The sequence below is a fragment of the Sesamum indicum genome, linkage group LG10 (assembly GCF_000512975.1).
Source record: "Sesamum indicum cultivar Zhongzhi No. 13 linkage group LG10, S_indicum_v1.0, whole genome shotgun sequence".
NCBI classification, from domain to species: domain Eukaryota; kingdom Viridiplantae; phylum Streptophyta; class Magnoliopsida; order Lamiales; family Pedaliaceae; genus Sesamum; species Sesamum indicum.
This window is the reverse complement of record NC_026154.1, coordinates 6,118,027-6,126,050: the sequence shown is the minus strand read 5'-3', so window position 1 is coordinate 6,126,050 and position 8,024 is coordinate 6,118,027. Positions and strand designations below refer to the sequence as shown.

Below are 8,024 nucleotides of genomic sequence, written 5' to 3'. Positions count from 1 at the left end.
TTATTCACGTTTAATTTTTAGCAAAGCTTTAATATTCTCAATGTTAACTTTTAAAGTAAATTCTTTGGCTAATAGAAACAAAGGATATTTCTTCAACACCTTCCAAATAGCATAAGAACTCCTTTTCATTGATATGCTAGAATTTGACATGTTGTTCAGTGATTAATCTTCCTATATATTTACATAGTTGTTCATCAGTAGTTGTTTTCTTCATCAGCATTGTTATCCATTCGTAGTCATTGGAAATTCAACTTACTTTCTCAGTGATGTCATCAAACACCATTAACGTCATAAGGGTGAAGTTTTTTTATAGCAATAAAGGATGGGGGTGTTACTATAGTTACGAAAACCTCAGAGGGTGTTTGCATATTTTGGACTAACTTCAAAGGGTGTCAATATAATTTACCCTAATTTACTTTCTTTCTGAGGAGTAAAAAATAGTAGAATTTTTAATTAAATAAATTATGCATTTTTCATTAAGAAAATTGCAAGTTTCACCCTATGTCTGAGCCCGGGTTCGAACCGGGGACCTCTAGTGTGTGAGACTAGCGTGATAACCAACTACACCACCCAGATAACCAACTTAATGCTTCCATCTAGCAAGCATCATCATTTTAAAATGAAGTTATAACTAACTAGGGAACTAGCTCTCAAATTTTTAATTAAATGATTAAACGATTTTGATCGGTGAATGGTTAAGACACGACTGAAATCTTAGCCAGTTAGATTGTATGCAATTCTAGGATGAATATCAAATATTAATTTTTCTGCATAAAAAATCTCTGTCATTGTTCATGATATCCATCTTTCAAGTTATTGATTCTTTTATCTATTATTGAGAAATGCACGTTTGACTCAATTCCTTTCTTAAAAGTTGTTTTTTGGTAGCCGTCCTCCTATCATATTCTACTAACACGTTCGTACCTGCTTCTTTCATTAACCTTTGTACTTTAGTCCTAGTCAACTGTACCATTTGATCTCTTTGTCGTGTTGTATCCTCCTTCGCTCTTCTAGACATATCTCCTCTTGATGTTCACTCCATCTGTCCTTAATAGGCCCTTCCAGGATTCCCACAGACGTTGCCAGATGATTCGAGTCGAAATATGAGATCCGTTCAAGGTAGCACTCAAGCTTGCTATACTCCACTCAGAAGTAGTCCCCGAGAAGGAATAAGTTTTGAGATCTTCGAAAATCCTGCTGACATAGTATATACAGAAGCAAGTGCTCCAAAATCACACCTTTCTTGAACTTCTGGTTTCGACCCTTCGAGCATCCAAATCCGATTATATTTTTGTGTAGATCTACTATAGTCTTTCTTGGGTTGATTTCTTTGAGGGAAACCAGTTTCTCCCACATTCTCTTGTACACCTGCCAAGTAGAAACATAAGATAATGATTCTTTAGTATTAACCTTAAAAGTGTCTGTCATTGGCCTAATGTTAGTCTCTTCTTCTTTTATCCTAGAGGTGTTGGGTTGACTTATATTATCAGGAATTTACACTTCATGTAAGTCAACTATTGCCTTCTCACCAGATCTGACGATGGACTCATGCAACCAGTATTTGAATTTATCGCTACAGGTTAGAATCATGTTATCTAGTTGCAGGTTTAGAGCCATACTCTATATATTCTCGGGCCATCATTGAAGGCAATGCCTTTCGAATTGGTTCCACTAGTCGTTCCATATGAGCTAAAAACAAGTTTAGTACTCCTGATAGTGATAGGGACAGTATCAAGATCAGCTTGTTTGACTTGGCCAACTATGAGGCTTTAACTGTCAACTGACCAAACTTCCTATCAAGGTCCTCAAGGTTCTCCTTGAGATGCCTGGGCCTTGTGAGGATGGAGTCTGTTTCATTTGCTTCCACTATCCACAAACTTGCAAGAAGATTTTCATGAGATTTAACAATAACAACATTATAACAATAATATTGGCATTTAGTTTGTCATCTAATAATACGAGTTTTCTCAATCTTTTATTCACGTTTAATTTTTAGCAAAGCTTTAATATTCTCAATGTTAACTTTTAAAGTAAATTCTTTGGCTAGTAGAAACAAAGGATATTTCTTAAACACCTTCCAAATAGCATAAGAACTCCTTTTCATTGATATGCTAGACTTTGACATGTTGTTCAGTGATTAATCTTCCTATATATTTACATAGTTGTTCATCAGTAGTTGTTTTCTTCATCAGCATTGTTATCCATTCGTAGTCATTGGAAATTCAACTTACTTTCTCAGTGATGTCATCAAACACCATTAACGTCATAAGGGTGAAGTTTTTTTATAGCAATAAAGGATGGGGGTGTTACTATAGTTACGAAAACCTCAGAGGGTGTTTGCATATTTTGGACTAACTTCAAAGGGTGTCAATATAATTTACCCTAATTTACTTTCTTTCTGAGTAAAAAATAGTAGAATTTTTAATTAAAAAAATTATGCATTTTTCATTAAGAAAATTGCAAGTTTCACCCTATGTCTGAGCCCGGGTTCGAACCGAGAACCTCTAGTGTGTGAGACTAGCGTGATAACCAACTACACCACCCAGACAACCAACTTAATGCTTCCATCTAGCAAGCATCATCATTTTAAAATGAAGTTATAACTAACTAGGGAACTAGCTCTCAAATTTTTAAATAAATGCTTAAAAGATTTTGATCGGTGAATGGTTAAGACACGACTGAAATCTTAGCCAGTTAGGTTGTATGCAATTTTAGGGTGAATATCAAATATTAATTTTTCTGCATAAAAAATCTCTGTCATTGTTCCATGATCTCCATCTCTTAAGTTATTGATTCTTTTATCTATTATTGAGAAATGCATTTTTTACTCAATTCCTTTCTTAAAAGTTTTTTTTTGGTAGCCGTCCTCCTATCATATTCTACTAACACGTTCGTACCTGCTTCTTTCATTAACCTTTGTACTTTAGTCCTAGTCAACTATACCATTTGATCTCTTTGCCGTGCCGTATCCTCCTTCGCTTTTCTAGACATCTCCTCTTGATGTTCACTCCATCTCTCCTCAATAGGCCCTTCCAAGATTCCCACAAACGTTGTCAGATGATTCGAGTCGAAATATGCGATCCCTTCAAGGTAACATTCAAGCTTGCTATACTGCGCTCAGAAGTAGTCCCTGAGAAGAAATAAGCACGTTAGGCTAGATCTCCGGCTAAGATCCTCCGACACTCAAGTCAATTCGAGTTCGAGATGGAAAATAAGGGATCTCAAGCAATAATGAGGTAGAAAGTAATAATGTCACATCATAAATGCTCTAGGAGGGTATTTATAGGCCCAACTATACTTCATGGAATGGGCCACGTGGCTTTATCTTAGGGTCCACGTTGTTAGAGATCGTACGATGAGATAATGTCCACGTTTGCCAGGTCTAGATGGTAGGCTAGTGGAACGGGATGATCCGACTCGACTTTATCTACACGGGTCCTGTAGCGTTCTTGCTTTTTCACCCTAAAGAAGGGTATGTATGTCCTTTTTTCCAGATGCGGATTATCCCCTGACCCATTATTAATTAAAATTATATATTTCATTTACTAAATACTGTATGTATGTATTTTCAAGCCAAAACATTTCTCTAGATATCATCGTGTATATAGTGATTATTCTTTTTCATTTTAAAGAATTTCATGAGAGAGGGACGAGCAAGTGACAGATTGGGAATAAATGGGTAAGCCTTTTCTGAGCTGTCATTTAGAGGCCTTGTTAGCGACCCATCATTCTTCCCTACTTAGTACCCGGACTTGCTTGCTCGATTGGCTATCGACCTTGACCTATTGCCCTGACCCTCTATTCTTCCCATCGGTGGAGAAAAAGAAAAGTTGCTAAGAAATAAGTAAAAAATAAAGAGAAATAGGTGAGATTCTTTTTTTTTTTCTTCCAGAAAGTCAATGGGTCATTTTGCAATTTTGTAGAAAATAAAGAATAAAATTGTATGTCTGAACCTTTCCCCAAAATTAGGCGATTATTAGACGCTTGGAATCTTGCGGAAACTTGACGCGGCTTTCGGTATGCACCCACCAATTGACTGAATTCTCTCAACTACAAGGGAAATTTATTAAAATTTCAACAAAACCCTTCTACTCCGATGTATTTCTAGAGTATACCCCAGTAATTCTTATTATTCTATCCTTTTCACTTCATAGAAAATATTATTCTGATTTATATATTCGTCAGTTAATTATTAATTTATATTGCAACTTGGAGAAGGGAATAACATGATGTTCTAAAAGAGTATATATTTAATTTTTAATCTAAAGTTATTGTATGCCATCCATGACTATAGGTACACGATTAGAATGATACAGGATGATAAATTTATTCTATAACTGTTTTAGATTGACAGAATCGAACGAATAATATTTGACCCGTGTGGTTTCATAATAAAATTTCAAACGGGTATAATTTTTTATTTTTGGGGTAGGACTATGACTATAATTTTTTTTTATTTTTCAGCTGAGTGTATTTAATTTTTATTTTTATTTATTTGTAGTTGTCTTTTGGGCCTCGTATATATTTTACCGGATTATTATTGCTAAGATGTTAGGGTATTTTTGGCCAAATTCCGTAACTTTTTGAGATGACTCCAAAATTTATCTCGTTTTGAACCCTATTAGTCTGGATTATGACTCCTTTTAAATACCTACAAATTCTACTGTAGGAATTATTGAGAAGTAAACTACATTTTTCCAATATCGTTTCTTTAAGGATTTGAGCGAAATTTTTAATTATTATCTTAACTTTATTGTTGTCGCTCCGTCATGTAAAGGAAGTGTCTGCAAAAACTTCTGCTTTTAGAGAAATGATTCTTGTAGAAAAAAGTTGAAATTGGTAACAGAATTTAAAGTGAGTAGTGTTTGTAAAAAAAATATAAAACAGATAAAAGTTAAATTGAATAGTTTTTTATTTAAAATCACTTCTAAAATAAACGTAATTGGTCAAATATCATTTTGTCCCTATATGTTAAAAAGATACTATTTTTTGCTTATTATTTCACTTGTTGTTTATCAATAAAAAATATTTTTTCATAAAAATTAATAAATTTTATTCCGATTGCTATATTTCAGATATATTTTTTAATAAATATTAAATAAATCTGTTTAATTTAGTAATGCTCCCACTAAGTAATGTAATCGTTGATTTATACACAATAATTGAACTTGCATGATTGTCAAAAAATATTATTTTATTAATTAATCAAAAATAATATGTGAACAAAATAAAATAATTAGATGATATAGCAAATAAATAAAACTTTTAAAATATTAAATATGTAAAAGTGTAAATTTGATTATTGTTAATTTATTTAAATTATTTAGAAACTCCATATCAATATAACATTGTAAAAATAAATTAAAAATTGTAAAGTTTGCCGTTAGAAGCACCCACCAGGTGCTTCTAACTTTTTGCCTAAAATCACTTTTCTTAGTTGTTTTAGAAGTATAAGTTAGCATTCCAAATATTTTAAAAATATTTTTTTAAAAAATCAAAAGCTAAAAAATATTTTTTGAAAGCGCTCGCTAAGTATTTAACATAGAAAGATAAAAAAATCTACACTTGTTTCGTGTACAAATTCTTTATTAAATTAATTAATTTAAAACAAATTGATCTTTATCATTGATGATAATAGTTTCTACAATTTACATAATTACCCTCACACACATTAAAAAAAAAAAAGAGAGAGGTTGACTCGTTGTGGTTGTTGGACAGCATCTCCAAATTCAAAGTATGGAAGAAAAATCATGGGGTAAATAGGAATAATATAAAAGTAGAGGGGCATGAGTGCAAATTCCTTAACCCTCAATTCTTGATGTGAAAAGGAAAGGGCAAGGAAACAGAGAAGGGGAGGGAACTGCTCTATATAAACCTCTTCTCTATTTCCCAGTTTCTCTCAAGAACAAAACGCTTTTTCCCCCCAATTGATTGATGGGCTGCACAAATTCAATCGGTTGGGACGTCTTCTAACCCTAATCATCAATTCCGTTTCCTTTTTCCGTCTCCGTTTCCGTCAAAGAAGAAGAAGATACACGTTGCAGGGGGGAGATGGGGAAGTATACGGAGCTTTTGGATGCGGGTGTTAGGATTGTTTGCAGATTCCATTCTCACTGCCCCCAAACTGCCCGGATGTATTACCACCCTCCGCCGGCTAATGACGACGCCCACCACCACCAGCATGATGGGGTCTCCGCCGCCAGGGAGGCGGCGGCTCTGATGGGGCGGATTGGGTCCATGGGTGCTGCCCCTGCCCGGATTGACACCACTGACTTCATTCTTTATACTATTTCTTGATTCAAGAAAAACAAAAAGATTGTTATACCTTTACTTGCAGATGCTGTCATTCTATTTCATGATTCAAAGTGTCTAAAATCTCTTAAAGGGATTTTGAGTTTTTTGCCCTTTTTTTAATTATTTTCTTGGCACACAAATTCAAGATTCATTTTTCCCTAATTTAAGATGTTATATATAATTTTTATTGATTTGATATTGCAATTTGATGAAAGTTTATTCTAATATTTTTCTTGAAATATATTAGGCAAGATGTATTATATTAGGAATATATATTGTATCTATTCTTATTATATTTAGTCTAGTGCATATCTCTCTTAAGAAGGAAAGTATATAGGATAGACAAGATTCATTGCTATAATCATGAACATTACACAAGTATAGATTTTGCACTTTGTAATAAGAATATACGGTCTTCACCTAATTTTCATGGTATCAGAGCCTTGGAACAAATTCTCTGTCCTTTGAAACCGTGTTCCTCACCCAAAGAAAAAGGTGATGGTCAACAATGATGTCAAAAGAGGAGGCTACTTTTGGAAACAATTCGACGATTACATCTCTTTATACTTTGCATGCGTCCAATTGAGAGGAGAGAATTATGAAGAGTGGGTGAGATCTATCAGGAGCGCCTTAGAGCCAAAAGAAGCTTGGCTTTATTGATGGAACTGTGACTCAATAAAGTGACGATTCATCAGAAATTGAAGACAGGTGGATAGTGAATTCCATGCTTGTCGCATGGGTTTTAATACGATTGAATCAAGTTTACGTTCTACCATAATGTAATGGAGAATGTAAACGACTTGTGGGAAGACCTATGACAAAGGTTTTCTATCGGGAAGGGACCACGGGTTCAACAACTAAAAGCAGACATTGCAATTTGCAAACAAGTAGTGGTTTAGTACTATGGCCGACTTAAGATGGTGTGGGATGAACTAGTGAATTATGAATCGGTACCCATGTTTCATTGCAGCGGGAGCAATATTATTGTTGAACTAATGAAAAAATATGAGAACGAAAGAATCCATCAATTCTTGATGGATATTGATGGTGCAATATTTGGAATAGTAAGATCAATATTTTGAGCATAGAGCCCATACCAAGTTTAATGCGGGTATATTCTAAGATCATTCGAGAAGAACGATACTGCAGTATTGCACGAAGCAAAAATGAACGAGGAGATGCAGTAACCTTTGCAACACAATCTGGGCAAAGTGTAAGGGTGGCAACAGTGAAGACTAAGGACAAAGATGCGTCGTGCAGACAGTGTGGAAGAACGGGACACGAGACCAAGAAGTATTTTCAAATCATCGGGTATCCAAATTGGTCGGGAGATAGCTAAGTTACCTATCAACTTAAAAGCTTCAATCAAAATAATTTAACTAAACTAACTATGAGCATTAAAGTTACAACTAATTAATTTAGCAAGTTACCTATTAACTTAAAAGCTTCAACTAAAGTAATTTAACTTAGTTAACTATCAAGTTAAGAGCTTTATATAAACTAATTAACTAAGCTAACTATGAACTTTAATATTTCATCTAAACTAATTTAAGTAAGCTAACTTTAAAAGTTACATTTGAACTAATACAATTAAGTTAGTTTTTTTTATTTATTATGTTCATGTAGATGTGGTACGTGGAGGACTGTTTACTTGTAAGATAATATAAATGTTGGATTGTTTACAAAAAATAATTATAATTATTATATATATTTGTGTTAATAATTAATTA

The 8,024-nt window shown here is 33.7% G+C and overlaps 2 non-coding genes across 2 annotated transcripts; both read right to left on the bottom strand.

Annotated features, from left to right (window-relative positions):
* Positions 503 to 576, bottom strand: TRNAV-CAC. The gene has a single exon. It is a non-coding gene; the product is annotated as a tRNA-Val (tRNA).
* Positions 2,475 to 2,548, bottom strand: TRNAV-CAC. Its single transcript has one exon. It is a non-coding gene; the product is annotated as a tRNA-Val (tRNA).